Source organism: Herpailurus yagouaroundi, unplaced genomic scaffold (assembly GCF_014898765.1).
Source record: "Herpailurus yagouaroundi ecotype Mexico unplaced genomic scaffold, PumYag 426, whole genome shotgun sequence".
NCBI classification, from domain to species: Eukaryota; Metazoa; Chordata; class Mammalia; order Carnivora; family Felidae; genus Herpailurus; species Herpailurus yagouaroundi.
In genome coordinates this window covers 443,067-466,311 of record NW_024412643.1, presented here as the reverse complement: position 1 = coordinate 466,311, position 23,245 = coordinate 443,067, and positions in this window count along the sequence as shown.

Below are 23,245 nucleotides of genomic sequence, written 5' to 3'. Positions count from 1 at the left end.
ATCCCCCTACCCTCAGGACCCTGATCTCAGTGTTTGTTGCACCGGTCACAACAAGTGGCGCCCGAACAGGGACCTGAGACAACAGGAGGAAAGCGAAAGCGGACCGCGCGGCGTCTAATTCAGGTAGGGGAACTGTGCCAGCAGCACAGACGACGGGAGTAAAACTATGGGACAGAAACAGTATATGGAACAGGGATATTTTGTAACTGCCTTGCAGGCTCTTATGAAGGAGAAGGGAATTCAGGTTTCTCAGTCAGCCCTTAGGGAATTTTTTGACATAGTGCATGATTATTGCCCATGGTTTCCAGACGGGGGTACAGTTGATTTAAAGGATTGGCAGTGAGTTGGTCAGGAATTTAAAAATCAAATGAAGATTCGTGGAGCTGCAGTTCCAGGGACTTTGTGGTCTACTTGGACCTGTATTAAGGAGGTCCTTGGTCCACAGGATTCTATTGAAATAGTTTCTCTTAGCTCGGAAGTAGCCCAACCCTTAGTAACTTCAGATGCCCCTCTCCCTCCAGAAACTACTTTCAATGCCCTTTCAGGACAGTCACGGGTGCCTTCACCTTTACCTCCTCTCCCCCTCCTAGAACAGTTATCTGTGCAAGATCCAGAAAATAATGATGACTCTCCTTTTGGGAATCAGGGAGATGATGGGCCGTATTTGGAAGACCAGAGGAAGCCTGCCTTCTTGGCCCCTCTGGTCCAGAAGATACCTTTAAAACGACCTTCTTTTCAGGCATCAGATAGAGGCTTACCTCGGCTGGCTCTCCCTATTACTCAGAATCAACAGTCCACTGAACCTTACCCCATTATGGGAACTACTCCTTTGCAGCGGACTCTGTATCAAGCAACACAGTATGGGGAAGACACCTCTGCTTTTCACGCTTACCCTGTTATTCAGCAGGGGGGACAGAGAGTGTACTCCACCCTAAGTTTTAAATTGCTGAAAGATTTGAAACCCTCTAAAGCCCAGTATGGTCCAACACCTCCCTTTACCCTGTCTATGCTTGATAATTTGAGCAGGGAGGCATTATGCCCAGGAGATTGGAAGGCCATTGCTCAGGCTTGTTTGAGTGTGTGAGATAACCTCTTGTGGAAAGCAGAATTTGCAGAGAATGCTGAAAAACAGGCTATGTATAATAAAAGAACTAACATACCAGTGGATTTCAACATGCTCACAGGTACAGGACAATATTATGATGTGGGCCTCCAGCTGAATTATCCTGAAGTTGCGTATAATCAAATTAATACCTGTGCCATTACAGCTTGGAAAAAACTCCCCTCCACAGGGGGCAGAACTGAGGAATTGTCTAAAATTAGGCAAGGGCCAGATGAGAAGTACCAGGATTTTGTTGGGCACCTTTTGACTGCAGTCAGTCGTATCGTTACTGATGGGGAGGCAGGTACCATTATTGTAAAACAACTGGCTTATGAAAATGCTAATTTTGCATGTCAGGCAGCCATTCGTCCTTGGAAAAATCAGGGTACCTTGGAGGATTATATCAGGCTATGTGCTGAGATTGGACCATCTTATATTCAGGGCATTACCTTGGCAGCCGCCTTAAAGGGAATGGACCCCTTACAGGTGCATGCCCAGCCTCAGGGTAAAAACGCAAAAACTAATTCAAGGAAGTTAAGTGGAATAGTGTGTTTCAAATGTGGCCAAAAGGGCCATATGAAGGCCCAATGTCATAGTAAAGAAATAATTCCAACTACCCCCGGTTTGCCAAGTGGCCCTAACATTAATAATAAGCCGGCAATTATTTGTCCCAGATGTAGACGGGGGTATCACTGGGTCAATGAATGCCGCTCTAAAACTGATTGTAATGGCAAACCTCTTCAGGGAAACTGGAAGCGGGGCCAGCCACAGGCCCCTCAAACAATTGCGGCAATGTTCCCACAGGCACCTTCCTACCCATTGTGTCCAACACTGGAGACCTCCCAGGTATTAGCCAACTACACTGCGGTACCCCCGCCAGTGCAGGACTAGATCTTACCCCAGCTCAGTCCGTTTGCCTAGAAGGAGGTCAGCCCCCTAAAGCCATCCCCACAGGGATATGGGGGCCTCTACCCACGAATACTTGGGGGTTATTATTGGGAAGATCCAGCTGGACTCTTAAGGGATTGATGATCTATCCTGGAGTTATTGATGAAGATTACACTGGAGAAATCAAAATTTTAGCCAGCTTAACTATGGGAACTTTGGTGCTTGAGCCCAAGACTTCCATATCACAATTGATCTTGATACCCCGGATATCCTCCAATAATAAGGCTGTTAAACCTTATCAGGGAAATCAGGGGTTCAGATCCACAGATCTTTATTGGGCTAAAGTGATCTCTGTAGAAAAGCCCATGCTTACATTGCATATCCAAGGAGTCCCTTTTGAGGGACTAGTGGATACAGGTGCAGATGTCTCAGTTATTGCTCAAAAAAATTGGCCTGTCACATGGCCTACTCAAGTGACTAATATTCCAATTAAAGGTGTTGGTTATGCCTCTGCTCCATTGCAAAGCTCTGATTATTTACATTGGAGACTCCCTGATGGTATGACTGGAACTTTTCAGCCTTTTGTTTTGAATATAGATCTTAATCTCTGGGGCAGGGACATATTAACTGCAATGAATTTGACTCTGGAGACTAAGGCAGTCCGATTCAAAAACAGACTAATCTTGCTATGCACCTTATGAAGGAAATGGGTTATATTGAGGGGAAAGGCTTAGGGAAGGAGTTGCAGAGGAATCCTGAGCTGTATGTCCCCAAGCCTAAAAGAGACCATTTCGGATTGGGTTTTTCCTAGGGCCATTGGAAATTCCCCACGCTATGCCTCTCCATAGTGGATGACTCATAGTGGATGACTTCCACTCCAGTGTGGGTTAACCAATGGCCCTTACCTACTGTTAAGAGGGAGGCTGCTGCTCACCTCATAGAGGAACAACTGCAATTAGGTCATTTAGTTCCCTCCACCAGTCCCTGGAACACCCCAATCTTTGTGATTAGAAAAAAGTCAAATAAATGGAGGTTGCTGCAAGATTTGAGAGCAATTAATGCTATCATGAAGCCCATGGGGGCTTTGCAACCCGGACTCCCTTCCCCATCGGCCATTCCTTTACAATATCAATTACTAGTTTTGGACTTAAAAGATTGTTTTTTTACCATTCCGTTGGCCCCTGGCGACGGAGAACATTTTGCATTCTCCCTGCCTTCCACTAACTTACAGGAACCTGCTAAGCGGTATCAGTGGAAGGTCTTACCGCAAGGCATGGCTAACAGTCTGACTTTATGTCAAGAATTTGTGGCCAGAGCAATCGCCCCTTTTAGACAGAGTTTTCCCCATGTATATTGTATCCATTATATGGATGACTTACTTTTGGCTGCTGAAACTGAGGAATTATTACAGGAGGCTTTTATTTCTCTTCAAAGATGCCTTAAAGCATATAATTTGATTGTTGCCCCTGAGAAAGCTCAAAGGGAAGCACCTTTTGAATACCTAGGGTATCTCATCTCCAAATCAACTGTCCGACCTCAGAAAGTATCAATTAGAACCGGACATTTGACTACTGTAAATGATTTTCAGAAATTATTAGGAGATATAAACTGGATTAGAAATACATTAGGGGTCACCACAGAACAATTACTGCCTTTGTTTAATATTCTAAAAGGAGATAGTTCTCCGGCATCCCCGCAAAGTCTCACTTAAGAAGCTAAAGAAGCTATAAGACATATAGAACAGGCCATTCAGCAGGCCCAAATCACTAGAATTGACCCTTCTCAGCCTTTGTATCTAATAATATTAAAACCTCAGGTCATCCCCTTTGCAATTCTGTGGCAATCTCATGGCCCACTTGAATGGTTACATTTAGCCTTACACTCTCTGCATGTCATTAATCCTTTGCTATCTATGGTTTGTCTTCTCGTCATTAGAGGAAGATCCCGAGCTGTTCAGCTCTTTGGACACGATCCAGAATTTATTGCATGTGCCTTTCTGACACAGAAGCTGGTGGACGCTGCTTTTGCCCAGTCCATCGAATGGCAACTTGCCTTGGCTAATTTTACAGGTCAAATTAAATTTCATTTACCTTCTGATTCTTTATAAAATATATACTAATGACAGCTTTAGTTTTCCAGATTATTATCTTTCTCCAGTCCTGCAACTGCATGCCTGTGTTCTTCCACCCTACTATCTGATTGTTGGAGATGGAACCATTACTCCAGTGAAAGAAGATGGTCATCACTTATACCTGCTGAATTGTCCTGCTTGTGAACGGCTGCACAAGACCAGACAGTTTCTTGGACTCTTGATTGCTGGACTCATAGCAGCAGTGACTGTAATTGCCTCTGCAACTGTATCTGTAATATCCTTACGTGAAAGTGCCCAAACGGCATCCCATGTAAATGAATTGGCTCATAATGTATCCAAGGTGTTTGCCACTCCAAGAATGAATAGACCATAAATTGGAAGCCCAATTAGAGGCACTACAAGAAGCATTGATGTATCTTGGTGATCAGTTTGCTGTTTTGCGTACCAGACTTTCTTTAATTTGTCATGATGCATATAAGCATATCTGTGTTACCCCTTTAGAGTATACCAATGTGACATGGGGACAATTGCATCGTCATTTACAAGGGGTTTGGCATGATGCTAACACTAGCTTAGACCTCTTACAGCTACAAGAAGAGAGAAATGCTGTTGCAAGTAGCTCACTCAGTTTCCCTGACCCTGGAGATCTCGCTGAAACCATACTGCACCAACTTAATGGGTTTAATCCATTTAATATTCTTCAGCATTCCTTTTGGATCTTTATTGGAATTGTTTCCATAATATCTGTTATACTTGTCTTGCTGTGTTATTTCTGGAGATGGGGTCTTACTGCCTTTACCACATACCAAGCCAGGATGCACATGTTGCAATTACAAACAATAGGGGGACATGTGGGGGGCCAGGCCCCAGCGCCAGGCTGAGACCGGGTCGAGCAACGTTCCCTGTTGACTTAGCCAACCCGGTGGTTCCCCATCCCATTCCCCCACTTTCAAGGGCATACAAAAGCCTTGTCAAGGATCATAAAGTTAATTCCTGAAGCTTGTGGTCTGCAGGTGTTGGCAGTAATGCTACCTCCCTTTTTCTACTCCGAGTCAGATAGAAACAAACATGGGAACTGTGTTTTGCTAGCAATCTATCAGCAAGGTCTTGTGACCCATTCAGAAAGTTCACAAGGTACACAGAACTAAATGTTTTGGCTGGCAGTGATCATGTGAAACCTGTTTATTCTTAGAATGACCTGATCCATAAGAGTCTTATATTATAAAAGATTGTGTACAGCAACAATAAAGTCGTCACTTGGGCCATCAGCCCAGGGGATCCTCCTGTTCCCAAACTTTCTCTTCTTTTTTTCTTACATTCCCCTACCCTCAGGACCCTGATCTCGGTGTTTGTTGTGCTGGTTGCAACAGTGTATGTGTGGTGTTTGTGTGACATGTATGTATGTGGTATATGCGTGAATTATCATTGTGTTTGTTGCATATGTAGTGTATGTGTGGTACATGTATTGTGTGTACATGATGTATATTCAGTGCATGTGTATTGTATATGTGTGGTGTGTATGGTTAGTATACATGTGTTGTATGTGTGTTGTTTGTGTGTGGAATAAATGTGTGGTGTGTATGTGGTGTAAAAGTGATGTGTGTGTGCAGAATAATGATAATAATAATAATAAATGTGTATGTGGTGCATGTGGTGTGTGTGTTGTGTTGGTGTGGTATTTGTGTGATATATGGTGTGTGTTTGGTGTATCTGTCCTGTGTGGTATATGTGTGGTGATTTGGTGCAAATATGTGTGATGTTCATGTATATATGTATAGTGTGTGCACTATGTATGTGCACGGTGTATGTGATGTGTTTGTGTGTGGTATGTGTGTGGCATGTTTGTAGAGTATGTTGGTGTGTGTATTGTGTATATGTGTTGTATGTGTGGTGTATGTTTGGTGCCTCTGGTACTTTTGTGGAGTGTCTGTGGTATGAATATGTTGGTTTTTTGGTATATGTGTGTTGTATGTGTTGTGTGTGGTCATTTTGTGTGAGGAAGTATGAGTGTGTGGTGCATGTGTGATCTATGTTGGATATTTTTGTGGTATAAACAAGGTGAATGAGTATCGTATATGTGGTATGTGTGTAATGTATGTATGATGTATATGGTGCAGGTGTGGTATGAGTGTGTATGTGGCACTAGTGTGGCAACTGTGGCTTGTGATATGTGAGTTGTGTGTGGGGTGCATGTGTTAAATGTGTGATGAGTATGTTGTATGTGTGGTTGTATGTGCTGCATGTTTGATAGTTGTGTTAGTTTGTGTTATCTGTGGTGTGTGTTTGTGGTAGTTGCATGTTGTGCGTGGTAGTTTTGTGTTTTGTATCTGTGCTGTGTTTTGGCATATGTGTGGTGTGTGTACAGTGTATGTTTGATGTCTATGTGTTGTATGTTTAGTTTGTGTTGGTATATCTGAGATTAGTGTGCATTTGTGTGGCATAGTTTGTTACATATAGTGTGTATATGGTGAGTGTGTGATATGTCTGGTGAATGTGTGCTCTGAGTGTGCTGCCTGTGTGGGGTTTGTGGGTTTTCTCTGTGTTGTATGTGTGCAGTGTGTGTTGAATGTTTTGTATGTATGTGTGTGCGGTATGTGTGGGATGTATAGGATTTATGTATGGTGTGTATGTGTGTTGCTTTCCTTTGGTATACATGTGGTGTTTGGACAAGTGTTATACGTGTGGTGTCTGCAGGGTATCCATGTTGTGTGTTTTGGTGGTATATTTATTACGTGTGTGTTGTGTATGTTTTGTGTGTGTGCTGTATGTTCAGTGTGTATATGAGGTGTATGTGTGTTTCTGTGTGGTGTATGTAAAGTATGTGTGTTGTTTATGTGATGTGTGGGTGTGGAGTTTGATGCATATGTGTTATATGTGTGGTTAGTGCTTGTGCATGTGTGGTGTGCATAGTATGTTGGTAGTGTGTTGTGAATGTGTGGTTACCATGTGGCGGATGAGTTTTGTTTGTGTGGTGTATATGTAGGTAATATATGCATGGTGTATGTGTTATGTTGTGTGAAGCGAGTGTGGTATGTGTCATGTATGTGTGCTGTTAGTGATATACATGTATGGGTCTTGTGTTTTATATGTGCAGGATTTGAGTGGTACATGAGTGTTGTATGTGTGGTATGTATTTTTGGTTTGTATAATGTGTTGTGTGTGTTTGGCATGTATATAGTGTCTGTGTAGTATAAGTGACATTCATATATGGTTTAAATGCACTGTAAGAGTATATATGTTGTGTATGTGTAGTGTATGTGCGGTGTGTGTTGTATATGTGTGATCTGCATGTTGTGTTTCTGTGTTTTATGTGTGATGTGTGTATAATATGTGTGTTGAGTTGTGCAGCATATGTATGGTCTTTAAGTTGTGTATGTGTGGGTTGTGTAGTGTCTTTGTGGTATGAGTGGTATACAGGTAGTGTGTTTTATGTGGTATAAATGTTCTGTGTGTATGGTTAATTTGGGTTATCTCTCTGTGTATATGTATATGTGTGTGTGTGTGGTGTGTCTGTGATGTATGCAGTGTATGTGTGGTGTGTGTTGTGGTATGTGTACAGTGTGTATGATGTGTGTGAAGAGTTTCTGTCTATGGTATCTGTGTGGTGTCTGTGTGGTGTGTGGTATATGTGTCATGTATCTGAATGTGATGGTGGTATATATCTGTAAGTTTTATAGCTTATGTGTAGTGGGCTTATATGGTATATGAGGTGTGTGTGATGTGTTTTGTACATGTGTGGCATATGTGTGTCTCATGTAGTGTAGGTGTTGTGTATATATAGTGTGTGTATGGCATGTGTAGCGTGTTTTTCTGTCTGCTTTGTGTGCGGTGTATGTGTGAAATGTGTGCTGCATCTCTAGTTTATGGTGTTTGTGTTTGTGTGGTTTGTGTATGTGACATATGTGGTGTGTATGTGGTGTGTGTGAGGTATATGTGTGGTGTATGTGTGATGTGTGTGGTGTGTTTAATTGTGGTTGAAGTGTGTTGTATATGTAGGATGTGTAGTATATTTTGGCATGTGGTTTTATATATGTGTGGTGTGTTCGTGGTGTAATTATGATGCACGTGTGGCTTATTGTTGTATGTGCATTTTTTTCTGTAGTTTGTGTGTGGTACCTGTGTGGTATGTGTCATATGAATTGTGCATATGGCATATGTGTGCTGTGAGTAGCATGTTTGGTTTGTGTGTCTTCTGATGTATATGTGTGGTTTGTGTTTTTGGCAATGTGCACATTTTGTAGTGTATGGTGTGTGTGGTATATGTGGTATGTATAATGTGTGTTTGATGTATAAGTGGTGTGTGTGGTATATGCATGGTTAATGTGTGGTGTATATGTTGTGTATGTATGGTGTGCTTGTGGTGTGAATGTGGAGTATCTGTGTTTGGTATGTTTGTGGTGTTTATGGGAAAAACGTGTGCTGTATCTGTAGATTTTTTCGATGCCTGTGAAGTTTGTGTGTGTGTGTGGTATATGTGTGCTAATGTGTGTGATGTATAGTATATGTGTTGTGCATGTGTGGAGTAGGTGTGATTTATGTGCAGTGTGTGACATGTGTGAGTGTGGTGAAATTGTGGTGTATACATAGGTGTGTGTGGTGTACATTTGTTGTGTGTGACATACATGAGTTGTATGTGTGGTATAAGTCTGTTACAAGTGTGTTTTTTGTGTGTTGTGTGTTTGGTATTGTGTGGTGTGTTTATGATGCATCTTTGGTGTGTGGTATATATGTGCTGTGTGTGTATGGTTATTTGTGGTGTTTTTGGGGTATATGTGGTGTGTATGTGATATGTATGGTATGTGTTTGGTATGTGTGGTTGCTGTTTGTTGAAAGTGTTTTTTGTGTGGTGTATATGTGGTTTTATTGAAGTGTGTGTGTGTGTGTGTGTGTGTGTGATGTGTATGTGTGGTATATATATTATGTGTAGTGTAGGTGAGTGTGTAGCTTATGTGTTTGTGTGTATTGAGGGAGTGGTATATGTAAGTAATATATACTTGTCATATGTATGGTGTATGTGAGATGTCTATGCATTATATGTGGTGATTGTGTGGTATGTGTGTATTTTATGTCTGGTTATTGTGTGTGATGTGTATGCTGTGCAGTGTATGTGTGCTATTTGTGTTGTGTTTAGTTTGTGTGTCATGTGTGTAGTGTATGCATGGTTTGTGTTTGTGGTATATGTGTGCATGTTTTGTGACGTGTGGTATGTGTGTTTGTGTATGTTATTTGTGCTGTGTGTATGGTTAGTGTGTGGTGTCTGTGTTGTGTATCTCTTCTGTGTATGTTATGCATGTTTGTGTAATATACATCTTGTATGTGTGGTGTGTATATAGTGTATTTGTGGTATATGTGTAGTGTTTCTGTCATATATTTGTGGGATGTGGGAGGTATATCTTTAATAGGTGACTGGTACTGTGTATTGTGTGTGGGGGAGGTTATGTGAGATTTATATGCTGTGTATGTGTAGTGTGTGTTTGGCCTGTGCATGCAATGTTTTTCTGTGTGGTATATGTGAATTGTGTGTGTGGAATGTGTGTGCGATTTGTGTGTGTGTGGCAGATGTGGTGTGTGTGGGTGGTGTACATGTGGTATGAATTGGTGTGGGTGTGGTGTATATCTGTGGTATTTGTGTTGTGTATGGTGGTGTGTAGGTGTGTGTAGGTGTGGTATATGTGTGTATATGAGTGGTGTGTATATGTGTAGAATATATAATTGCTCATAATATTCTCTTATTGTTTGTATTTCTGTGGTGTTGGTTGTGATCTCTCCTCTTTCATTCATGATTCTATTTTATTTGGGTCCTTTTGTTTTTCTTTTTGATAAATCTGGCTAGGAGTTTATCAATTTTGTTAATTCTTTCAAAGAGCCAGCTCCCGGTTTTGTAGATCTGTGTTTTTTTTTTTTTTTAATCATTGGTTTCTGTTCTAATCTTCATTATTTCCCTTCATCTGCTGATTTTTGGCTTTAGTTGCTGTTCTTTTCCTTGCCCCTTTAGGTGAAAGGTTAGGTTGTGTATTTGAGACCTTTCTTCTTTAGGAAGGCCTGGATTGCTATATACTTACCTCTAATGACCATCTTTGCTGCATCCCAGAAGTTTTGGACTGTTGTGTTTTCATTTTCATTTGCTTCCATGTTATTTTAATTTCCTCTTTAATTTCTTGGTTAATCCATTCATTCTTTAGTAGGATGTTCTTTAATCTCCAAGTATTCATGGTCTTTCCAAGTTTTTTCTTGTGGTTTATTTACAGTTTCATAGTGTTATGGTCTGAAAATATACATGGTATTGTCTCAATCTTTTTGTACTTGTTGAGGACTGACTTGTGATCCAGTTTGTGATCTACTCTTGTGAATGTTCCATGTGCACTTGAGAAGAATGGGTAGTCTGTTATTTTAGGATGAAACGTTCTGAACATATCTGTCCAGTGTGTCGTTTAAAGCCATTGTTTCCTTGTTGATTTTCTGCTTAGATGATCTGCCCATTGTTGTAAGTAGGGTGTCGAAGTCCCCTACTATTATGGTATTATTATCAATGAGTTTCCCTATGTTTGCCATTAATTGATTTATATATTTGGGTGCTTTCAAGTTGGGAGCATAAATATTTACAAGTTAGATCTTCTTGGTGGATAGACTCCTTAGTTATAATGCCCTTCTTCACCTCTTGTTACAGTCTTTGTGTTAAAATCTAGTTTGTCTGATATAAGTATGGGTATTCTAGCTTTCTTCTGATGTCCATTAGCATGGTAGGTGGTTCTCCATACCCTTACTTTCCATCTGCAGGTGTCTTTAGGTCTGAAATGAGTCTCTTGTAGGCAGCATATAGATGGATCTTGTTTTCTTATCCATTCTGATACCCCATGTCTTTTGATTGGAGAATTTAGTCTATTTACATTCAGAGTGATTATTTAAAGATATGAATTTAGTGCAATTGTGTTATCTGTAGAGTTGGTGTTTCTGGTGATGGCCTCTGGTCCTTTCTAGTCTTTATTGCTTCCCTTGTAGGTTAAGGACTACCCCCCCAACCTTGCTGCTTTCTTAATTCATTCCTTGTCAGTGTAATTTGTAAATTTGACTATGATATGTCTTGGTGAGGTAGGTTTTTGTTGAATTTAATAGGTCTTCTCTATGCTTCTTGGATTTTGATATCTGTGAACTTCCCTAGATTAGGAAAGTTTTCTACTATAATTTGCTCACATAAAACTTCTGCCCCATTTTCTCTTTCTGCATCATCCTATGATTCTAATGTTATTCCTTTTTAATAAGTCACTGAGTTCTCTGTCTTGTATCATGAACTTTTGCCTTTGTTTCCATCTCTTTTCTGCTTCATTATTTTCCATAATTTTATCTTCTATCTCACTGATTCGCTGCTCTGCTTCATCCATCCTTGCTGTCAAGGCATTGATTTGAGATTGCTTCTCAGTTATAGCATTTTTAATTTTGGCCTGACTAGATTTTCATTATTTTACCTCCACAGAAAGGTATTCTCTGGTGTCTTCTATGTTTTTTTCAACCCTAGCTAGTATTATTATAATCATGGTTTTAAATTCTAGTTCAGACATCTTACATATCTCTGTATTAAGTCCCTGGCCATCATTTCTTCCTGTTCTTTCTTTTAGGGTGAATTCTTCCATCTTATCATTTGGAGGAAGAAAAAAATAAATAAAAGAAGAAATAAAAAAATTTAAAAATTACAAACAAAACAAAATCAAATCAGATCAAGGAAGCTATATCCCTGGTGCGTTTCAGTCTGCTTGATGAAAGAAGCTTGATAGAATAGAGAAAAAAGAGAAAGGAAAGAAAAAGAAGCTTAAAAAAATTAAAGAGTAAAATAGAATAAAATGAAATAAAGAAAATAGAATTAAGTTTTTAAAAAATTAAAAAAATAAAAAAGAATTTGCTCATTCTGTATCCAAGAAAGGGAAAAGAAAGGAAGAAAGAAAAAAAAAAGTAAGAAAACAATTTAAGCAAAAACAGAAGCAAAGAAAATGAACAAATGAATGAACCAGCAAACACAATGAAACCCAAATGAAGTTATATCTAGTTTTCCCTAGAACTGAATCTTTGAAGCACAATATAGTCCATTGATGAAGCAGATGGAAGGATTTGTGCTGGTCTTCTGGGGGATGTGTCTGGAGGTTGCAGTTAGGCAGGGCTTGGTGTAATGGCTCTGTTCTCCACTTGGTGGTGCTGCTTAGCTTACTGGAGTGGATTCATGTGTTTGAGTGTGAGTGGATGTGCAGGCAGGGTGTGTGCAGGGATGAAAATGCCCTCACCCAGCTCCCTAGTCTCTGGCATAGGAACTTTGCACTATCATAGACCTGTGATCAAGCACCTCTCCTCTGTCTCAGGCCTCCATCCACTCCAAGCTGTCCACCTGCCAGATGGTGCCTCTCTCCAGAGTTTTATCTCAGACAGGGGTGTCTTCAAAACCCCACACTTCTGAGACCCCCACAGCTTGGTCCTGTGCTGATTCCCTGGGGGAGAGTCTTGCTGAGCAATGGCCAGGTGCCAGCTTGCCCCAGAAATGTTTGCACAATTGTGCAGTGGCAAAGGTTCAGAGTTTATGGCAATCACAACACATACCTGGTGCCAGGTCTCACTGGACTCTTGCATCTTTGTCCCAATACTAGCAAACATGGCTACTCTCCAGGGTCCACTGAGACCTTGGCCCACAGGGAAGCCATATGGCCTCTACCAAATGCACTCCAAGCAGGGGAACCACTTATTCCAATGTGGCACATGGACTCCTGAGACCATGATGCCTGCTCCTGGGATTTCACCCTACTTCCTCACCAAAGCACCTGAGCTCTGAACCTTCAGACTCTGCACTCCACTGTTTATATACTGATGGTATTGAAACCCTCTCCTTTCTCCCCCACAGTGGTTTTGGGAAACAGATTTCTTGTCCAGACCCCTGCGAATGTTTTCACTCTTTCTCTCTCTTTTTCTCCAGCTACTTTTGGGGGAACTGCTTTTCCCTCCATAGCTCCGTGGCTTTTCTCTCCCCCAATTCACCTCTCCACACCACATACCTGCCAACTTCTGTGGCTCAAATTATGCATTTTGTTTCATTAATCCTCAGATCAGTTTCCTAGGTGCATCAAATGGTTTGATGCAGATCTAGCTGTGTTTCAGTGACAAGACGAACTCAGGGTCCCTGAGCTGCTTCGCCATCTTAACTCCTACATCTATTACTCTTTGAAAGGATAAGACTTGTTGTTAATGATGAAGACACTTATGGGGTACCTGGGTGGTTCAGTCAGTTAAGCATCTGACTTTGGCTCAGGTCATGATCTCATGGTCCATGGGTTTGAGCCCTGTGTCAGGCTCTGTGCTGACAGCTCAGAGCCTGGAGCCTATTTCGGATTCTGTGTCTCCCACTCTCTCTCTGACCCTCCCCCACTCTCACTCTGTCTCTTTCTCTCTCTTTCAAAAATAAATAAACATTAAAAAATTTTCTTCAAATAATGAAGAGACTCATTGCTTACAAAACTTTCCACAGAGTATTCAAATTCATTCATTTAGGGTCCTGAAACAATTCTATTTTAGTCCATTTGCTTATTAATGGGTTTAAACAAGCTGCACTTCTTTAAAGCCAATAAAACATTAAAAAGTAAAACAAACAAACAAACAAAAACTACTAGTTCTCCAAACCATTTAGCATTCTGGTCCCTAAGAAATGTTTAACATCAATGCAAACCTCTAAATGGAATACCATCAACTCATAAAAATTATGTGACTAAGCATATATACTAGCAGGGAAAATTTTTAAAAAATAACAAAAACCAATATAACCAATAAAGTATATTAAAACAAGAATATGAATAGTACTACTTTTATTGTGGAGTTTAAACTGAAGGGAAAAATGCAAATCCTATAATCCATACAAGAATCCATCCAATATCTACAATTTATATAGTAGATAATGAATCTAACACAACTTGCTTGAAATATTTGGTGCCAACATTAGAAAGACTCCATATACTCTAATCTTTGGGTCACACATTGTACAACACAGCTTTGCTTTTCCTATATTTTCACAATCCCAGTCACTACCCACCAGACACAATCACTACCTTAGTGTTCAAACACACAAGTTCACACTTAGTGTTCACATCAGGTGATGGCAGGCCAACCAATCCAAATCTCCTTTAGCATCAGTTAACCATTGATCAGAACTATCAAGGTTAAGGGCACCTGGGTGGCTCAGTTGATTAAGCATGACTCTGGATCTCACCTCAGGTCATGGTCCCAGGGTCCTGGGATTGAGCCCCTCTTTGGGGCAGAGCCTGCTTGGGTTCTCTCTCTCCCTATCTCTCTGCCCCACCCCTGCTGTCTCTCTCTCAACATAAATAAATAAACATTTAAAAATAAAATAATAATAAATAAAAGGGAGGCAGATTGAAGAACTGTCAGCCTACACTATTGTCATAGTACTGCTACAGACTTACTAATAAGCATCATTCTTTCCCCTTTGTGTATGTAATTCTCTGTAAAGACACAAAATTGTTTTCCATACATGCCCACTTATCTCACTGTGTACTACAAGAAAAGGACCCTTCTCTTGAAGCATAAAATATGACCCACCTGAGAAGTGTTTAAGCATTTTTAAGCATAACTTTAAAACACAATAAATGTTGGGGCACCTGGGTGGCTCGGTCGGTTAAGCATCTGACTTCGGCTCAGGTCATGATCTCACAGTCCGTGGGTTCGAGCCCCGCGTCGGGCTCTGTGCTGACAGCTCAGAGCCTGGAGCCTGTTTCAGATTCTGTGTCTCCCTCTCTCTCTGCCCCTCCCCTGTTCATGCTCTGTCTCTCTCTGTGTCAAAAATAAATAAACGTTAAAAAAAATTTAAAAAAAAACACAATAAACGTTTACTTTTCTTAAAAAAATATTCCATCCTCCTGAGAATAAAAGGACTACTTTTATGCAGCTCTGGCATAACAGATAATAAAACTTCCAGTGGGTCCTGGGTATGTGGACACTGACTGGATCACAGAAGCATGGCAGCTACTTTCCTATCTAATCAACACCTCCAATGATGGTGTCCCTTGGAAAGGGGGAAGACATACATTTTCCCTTGCCCCCGCCCATAGTGGAGATGTCGAAGGGTAACAATTCTCCAGCATGATCAGCATCCTCTTACAGTATCCAATAACTATCATTATTTATTCTTATAATTTGGATGTAATAATATCTTGCTTTACTAACTACCATTTATCAACTGAGAAAAGAGGCAGAAATGAAGTAAAACAGAAGCATTTATTTAGGGTCTTACAATTGCAATTCGAAGCACAGATTCAAATAGCAACCCAAAATGTGTCACATTAGGGTACAAAGTTAAGGGCTCTCAAAGACAAAAGGAAATGCTTGTATACATTGTTTACAAATAATTGTGATTGGTGTTGCTGGCAGAAAACTAATCTCGGCTAAACAGAATTAAGACCATCACTGAGCAAAAGTCCATTACTTTTGCAAGTTGCGGGTGTTCCTGAAGAATCCCTGGAGTAGTCATAGTTTGGTTCTGTTCAAAGGTTCATGGCCCACCCACTGAGGACATTCATAAGGCCGACCTCCTTAATGGATTCCTGGCTCCATTTTAAAATCCCTTGACATAAATCACCCCATTTTGTTTCACCTTTCACACATTTCAAATGATTAGAAGCCATATTTGCCACATATTTATACTTTTAATATAAAAAAGACAGGATATTTTTATTAAACAATTTTTAAAGTTTCCTTATTCTGAGAGAGAAAAAGCACAGGAAAGGTGGAGAGAGAAGGATAGAGAGAGTGAATCCCAAGCAGGGTCCACACTGTCAGCATAGAGCCTGACACTGGGCTCGAACTCATGAACTGAGAGATCATGACCTGAGCCAAAACCAAGAGTCAGACGCTTAACTGACTGGGCCACCCAGATGCCCCAAGACTTAGAATGTCTTCAGTCACTAAAATTGTATCCTATAGCTATCATGTCACAGGCAATACTTGTTTCTTCCTACTGGTCCCTTAATGCTAAATTTTATTCACATTAGATTATTACTTATAATGCAAAAGTAGGGATGAACAGAGAAGTATGATTTTCTATTTCCTTTATCTCTTATTTTATTGCCAATAAATTTGTATTTAGAAACTCAGTTACTATATCATCATTGCTATTTCAAAATCAGTTGGCAAAAATAGAAATAGATATACTCTCAACACAAGTTCTATCAAAGTATCATTCTATCTTCACCATTGATTCAATCACACTTCAATCAAAATAACTAATTTCAACTAACCAAAACTGTTAGTAATTTTCTACTTTACATTCAACTAGTATTAGTTACCAGTAGAAAGCCTAGACACCCAAGTTGGCTGTTTAAAATAATGGTAAACAAGATGGCTAACCGACACATGAAAATATTCTCAACATCACTCATCATCAGGGAAATACAAATCAAAACCACAATGAGATACCACCTCACACCTGTCAGAATGGCTAACATTAACACCTCAGGCAACAACACATGTTGGCGAGGATGCGGAGAAATAGAATCTCTTTTGCACTGCTGGTGGGAATGCAAACTGGTACAGCCACTCTGGAAAACAGAAAGGAGTTTCCTCCAAAAATTAAAAACAGAACTATCCTACGCTAGCAGCGCTAGCAACAATAGCCAAAGTACAGAAAGAGCCCAAATATCCATTGATGGGTGAATGGATAAAGAAGATGTGGTATATATATACAATGGAGTATTACTTGGCAATCAAAAAGAACGAAATCTGGGGCGGCTGGGTGGCTCAGTCATTAAGCGTCCGACTTCGGCTCAGGTCATGATCTCGCCATCCGTGAGTTTCAGCCCCACGTCGGGCTCTGTGCTGACAGCTCAGAGCCTGGAGCCTGTTTCAGATTCTGTGTCTCCCTCTCTCTCTGACCCTCCCCCATTCATGCTCTGTCTCTCCCTGTCTCAAAAATAAATAAATGTTAAAAAAATTAAAAAAAAAAAAGAATGAAATCTTGCCATTTGCAACTACATGGATGGAATTGGAGGGCATTATGCTAAGGGAAATTAGTTAGAAAAAGACAAATATCATATGACTTGGAACTGGAGGGTATTATTCTAAGCAAAATTAGTTAGAAAAAGACAAATATCATATGACTTGGAACTGGAGGGTATTATTCTAAGCAAAATTAGTCAGAGAAAGACAAATATATGACTTCACTCATATGAGGAATTTAAGATACAAAACAGATGAACATAAGGGAAGAGAAGCAAAAGTAATATAAAAACAGGGAGGATGACAAAACATAAGAGACTCTTAAATACAGAGAACAAACAGACAGTTGCTGGAGGCGTCGTGGGAGGGGGGATGGTCTAAATGGGTAAGGGGCATTAAGGAATCTACTCCTGAAATCATTGTTGCACCACACGCTAACTTGGATGTAAATTAAACAATAAATAAATTTTTTTAAAAAGATTATTCCTGTGCAAAGTGACTCACCTAAAGAAAAATGAATAAATAAAAATAAAAAATAATGGTAAATAAGTGTTCCTAAAGACTTCAGTATACTTAGTGCCCATCGTACTGACTGGCACACAGCAAGCACTGAGTAGACAGGTGTGGGCAGGCTGACAGAGAGCAGATGATGAATGGACAGAATCAAGTAAGCAGGTGAGGAGGTAGAAAAAGCAGAAGGAGGTGAGAAAGAAGACCCAAAGGGTCCTTAAATCCAAGAAACATTTGTGAAATGATACAGATAGTAAGTATGGAGACATGCAGACGGGGCCAGTTAGGTCTAGCTAGTAAAGATATGAGAAGATATAGGAGTTCAGTAAGCCCTCTCAGACACTAAACCAGGAGAGACAAGTAGTGTGCTCCAAGAGTGTCTGCACTGTGTCAGCCAGCAGAGTTTGGCTGCTGTGCCCTCCAGGCCTGTTGGGCTCAGGCCAGTGTCCCAAACCTGTAGAGTCCCCACAGTGGGCAGTGCCTACTCCCTGAAAATCTTTCCAAAATGGCAGCTTTAAACTGACACAGTTACCCCCAACTTGGACTGGCTGCCTGATGGGGTCCCAGGCTTACCAGTAATCAAGGCTGTCAGGTATCTGTTACCAGAAGGTATCTCAATACATCTCACACTGCCCTGCCCTGAGAAGGCAGCCCATATTCCTCCAGTTGTGTCATCAGGGAGAATATGCACATTTGTGCAGATTAGCACTTAGAATTAGGCAGTGGTCAGGTCCCCCAAGTAACCCACTAACAGAACCCAGCCTCTCCCTACAGATGCCCTGGTTCAGATCCCAGACTCCCCTGACCTGTGCCACCAATGCATGTGTAGCATGTATTCTGTCAGGTGTCCTTTAGCTCTTGGGGCCATCCAGGTCTGTTGGACTGAGGCTGGTCCCCAAAACTTGCATATCATTCAGGGTGGACAGTGCTCATTCCCCAAAAATCTTCCTGAGATGGCAGCTTTAAACTGGAGACTGTCAGTACCCATTTGGACTGGCTGTCTGATGGTGTCCTGGGCTTACCAGTAATCAAGTCTCCCTGGTGTGCCTTAATAAAGGATGACCCAGCTAACTGGCTGGGCTGATGCTGACAAGGCAGTACAATTTCTTCTATCCCAGCCTTCACGGGTAACATGCACATGTGTGGAGAGTAGAGCTTGCAGTTAGGCACACTCCTGGCCTTGCAAGAGCTGGATCCTGTGCCCTTGCATCTATAGACCCTTGCCTGTTCCAGATCCCTGCCATCCCTGATTCCCAGTATACACTCCTTAAGCATGTCTTGGACACTGGGGAGTTGATGCCTGGCCCCAAATGACTGCATAGTCTATAGGGTGGTGGAAGCCCAGCCACCCAAATCACTCAGGCAGCAGCTGTAACCTGTTAAGGTTCCAGGTGTCTCTTACTGGAGGATTCACCAATAAGAGGACTCCTGCCTCACATTAAGAAGTCCACTATCCTCCAGCTCTGCCTACAGAGGAAATGTGCACATTTGTCCATGCTAGGGCTTGTGAATAGGCGTACCACTTATTCCCCCAAAGCTATCTCCTATGCCTGCAATCTGCAGACTATTGCCCTGTTCCAACTCCCTGGCAACCCAGACCTGCATAAACCACCATGCTCTGTTCACACTCCTTCAGGAGGTCTTGGTTAGATAAGGTGCTCCACTCCTGTGCATCCAGGGCCTGAATCCAAACACCTGCATAGTGGTGTAGTGGGAGCTCACCTCCCAAAAATTTTTCTGAGGCAGTAAAACTGCAAATTGGCCACAGTCAGTCCCCATTTGGACCTGCAGCCTGATCTGGTCCCAGGTGTCCCTGTACCCGGGCTCCCGGGTGTCAGGTATTAGAGGAAATACCAGCCAGCCACTGAGTCCTGATCCGAATAGCCACTGCTAAGGTGAGAGATGCTGGGCTTCCAGGTTAGAAAAGGCTTTCACAGGTCAAGCAGGCCTATGTCTGTGCCTCATTCACATACAAAGTTTGAGCCCTGTGGTCACAAAAAAATGTCATCTCGCAGCCCCAGTGATGTCCATGGCTATGTCTGTCTTCTCCCAGGCCACGCAAAAGGGCCCAAGGCTTGAGTGCTCATCCCAGGCTTGTCAGTAACTGGCCCCGTGGCTTTGGCTGGCCCCTCAGTCTCTGTGAGCCCACCACCCCTCATTTGTAGGAGGTGGCACTAGACTCAAGGGATCTCTGAGCTCCCAGCTGCCTTGCCCCTCCCTCTCCTCATTAAGTGAGTTGGACATGAACTTCACAGGGACTTCCCTGCACCGTGACCTCTCCGTCCTACAACAGGCTGTTTCTACACATGCATGTTTCATGCTCAGTGCTTCTGTTTCTGAGATGTCACAGAAGCCATTGTTTTGCTCCAAGTGAACGGGGGAATGAACTGGCTCCCAAAGCGGAAGTGTGGGATCCGGACAGCAGCTCTGAGCAGGGCCATCATCACCCAAGGTGATCGGGAAGCTCTCCCTCTAACCCGGTGGCACCAAAGGCTCCTCAGGATGGCAGCCCCTCCCCTCAGCTCATCCTCCTGAGGGGCTGTCACTGAGCCCCTGGCCCTGTGACCACCCAGCGCTCACTGCAGCTCAGGGAGCCACCAGCAGGGCCTAACAATGGACTCACCTTATTGCATTTTTGTCTCCAGGTGAAGTCCCTTAGGGCTCTGCCAGGCACCCCAGTCTCGTGACCCTTGCCTTCCAGGAGTCACTCAAGAGGAGGAGCCTCAAGAGGACCCTCAAGCATCAGGAAGGATGGGCCCACCCCCCTGTTGTGTAGATCCCACCCGCTGAGGAGACCTGGGCCCCACTCCTCCACACCTGCTGGAGGGTCCAGGAGTCAGAGGCGTGGCCTGGTGCAGGAGGGCAAAAGGCAGAGGGCCTCTCCTACAGTTAAGGAACACCATCAGCCAGGGTGCACTTGGTCCAGTCATGAGCAAAACATGCATATGAATAGACACTTTTCCAAAGAAAACATCCAGAAGGCTAACAGACACATGAAACATGCTCAACATCACTCATCATCAGGGAAATACAAATCAAAACCACAATGAGATATCACTTCACACCATTCAGAACGGCTAAAATTAACGACACAAGAAACAACAGGTGTTGGTGAGGATGCGGAGAAAGTGGAATCCTCTTGCACTGTTGGTGGAAATACAAACTGGTGCAGCTGCTCTGGAAAACAGTATGGAGGTTCCTCAAAAAGTTAAAAATAGAGCTACCCTGTGATCCAGCAATTGCACTATTAGGAATTTACCCAAAGGATACAAAATTACAGATTTGAAGGGGTACATGCACCCTAATGTTTATGGCAGCATTATTAACAATAGCCAAACTATGGAAGGAGCCCAAATATCCATCAACTGATGAATGGCTAAAGAAGATGTGGCATACACACACACACACACACACATATATATATATATATATATATATATATATATATATACACAATGAAATATTAGTCAGCCATCAAAAAGAATGAAATTTTGCCAATTATAACAACATGGATGGAAATAAGTAAAATAAATCAATAAGAGAAAGAATTTAAGAAACAAAACAGGGAAACATATGGGAAGTGAGGAAAGAGAAGAAAAAGAAGCCACAAGAGACTGTTAATAATAGAGAACAAACAGGGTTGATGGAGGGAGGTGTGTGGGAGATGGGATAGATGGATGATAGATATAAGGGAGGGTACTTGTGATGAACACTGGGAGTTCTATGTAAGTGATGAATCACTGAATTCTACTCCTGAAACAAATACTGCAATGTATGTTATATAAAATTTAAATTAAAATAGATTTTAGAGCATAAAAACCCCTTTACCTCAGATCAGTGAATGATTGTCATGTGAATTCTTACTCCAACGGAAGTCTAAGGTTTTATTCTCTGTAGATGTCTCTGAACTGCACAAGGGCAAACCCTAACCCTAATCCTAACCTTAAATTTAACCCTGACACTAAGCCTAAATCTACCCTTAACTGGTAACTCCTAAACTCAATCCCTAATCCTAAATCTAACCCTAAACCTAACTTCTGGAGAGTTCTCTTACCTGAAGAATAGGAGGCACATACCCTCACCCTAACCCTACTCCTAGCTCTAAATTTAATCCTAACCCAACCCCTAACCACTAATCACTAACCCTAACCCTTATTCTAGCCCTAATCTGAACCCTAATCTTAGTTCTGAAGGGAAAAAAATTTGGTAGATAGACAGATAGATGGAACTAGAGTTATTATTCTGTGCAAAATAAGTGAGTCAGAGAAAGACAAATACCACATGATTTTGCTCATATGTGGAATTTAAGAAACAAAATAAGGGAGGAAATGGTAAAAAAAAAAAAAAAAAGAAAGAAACCAACAAACAAACAGGCAAACAAACAAACAAAAAAAAAAACCAGACTCTTGGGATGCCTGGGTGGCTCAGTTGCTTAAGTGTCTGACTCTTGATTTCCATTCAGGTCATGATGTCACAGTTCTTGGCATCAAGCCCAGAGTCTGGCTCCGTGTTGACAGTGCAGAGCATGATTAGGATTCTCTCTCTCCCTCTCTCTCTGCCCCTTCCCCACTCCTGCTCTTTCTCAAAATAAATAAAGTGAAAAAAAAAAAAAGCCAGACTGTTAACTATAGAGCACACACTGATGGTTACCAGAGGGATGGTTGGTGGGGGGATGTGTTAAATAGGTGATGGGGATGAAGGAGTGCACCTGTCATGATGAGCATCAGGTGTTGCATGGAAGTGTTGAATCACTATACTGTATGCCAGATTCTAGTATTATCTAATGTTAACTAATTGAAATTAAAATTAAACAAAAAGAACACACATTTATTATCTTACAGTTCTATGGGTAGGAGTCCAACAAGAATTTTATGAGACTAAAATCAAGGTGTCAACCAGGCTGCCTCCCTTCTGGAGCCTCTAAGGAACAATCTGTTTCTTTGCCTTTTCCAGCTTTTACAGGCCCTTTACATTCCTGGCTGGGGGCCCCTTCCTCCATTTTCAGCAGTAGCAACAGCAGGTAGAGACCTCCTTTACTGCCTCCTCCAGTTTTAAGCACCCCCCCCCAGGGGGCCGCCCAGATAATCCAGGATGATTTCCCTATCTCAAAGTCCTTCACACAAGCACCTCTGCCAAGTCCCTTTTGCTGTATGATGTAACATATTCACAGGTCCTGGGATTAGACTGGGGACCTCCTAGACAAGGGGCATCATTCTGCCAACCACCACACCATCAACTCAGGCGACAACTAATGTTGGATGCCCCCTACCCCCAAATCTTTTCGTTTTTAATTTTTAAGTTTAAAATTTCTTATTTATTTTTGAGAGAAACAGAGACAGCACGAGTGGAGAAGGGGCAGAGAGAGACGGAGACAGAGAATCCCAAGCAGGCTCCACACTGTCAGTATAGAGCCAGATGCGGGACTCGAACTCACAAAACCGTGAGATCATGACCTGAGCCGAAAACAAGAGCCCAACACTTAACTAACTGAGCCAGCCAGGCGCCCTTTTCTAATTTCAGCAGTTTAGTAAAAGTCAAACACACCTCAAGGCACAATCGAGACAAAGGCAAATCAGAAACCAGAGCTCGCGGGACAGGGCCATAAAATTGCCCAAGGACTAGTCTCTTCCGAGTAGGTGCTGCTTTGTTTTACCAGACCTGGCTTTCTCCGGACTTTG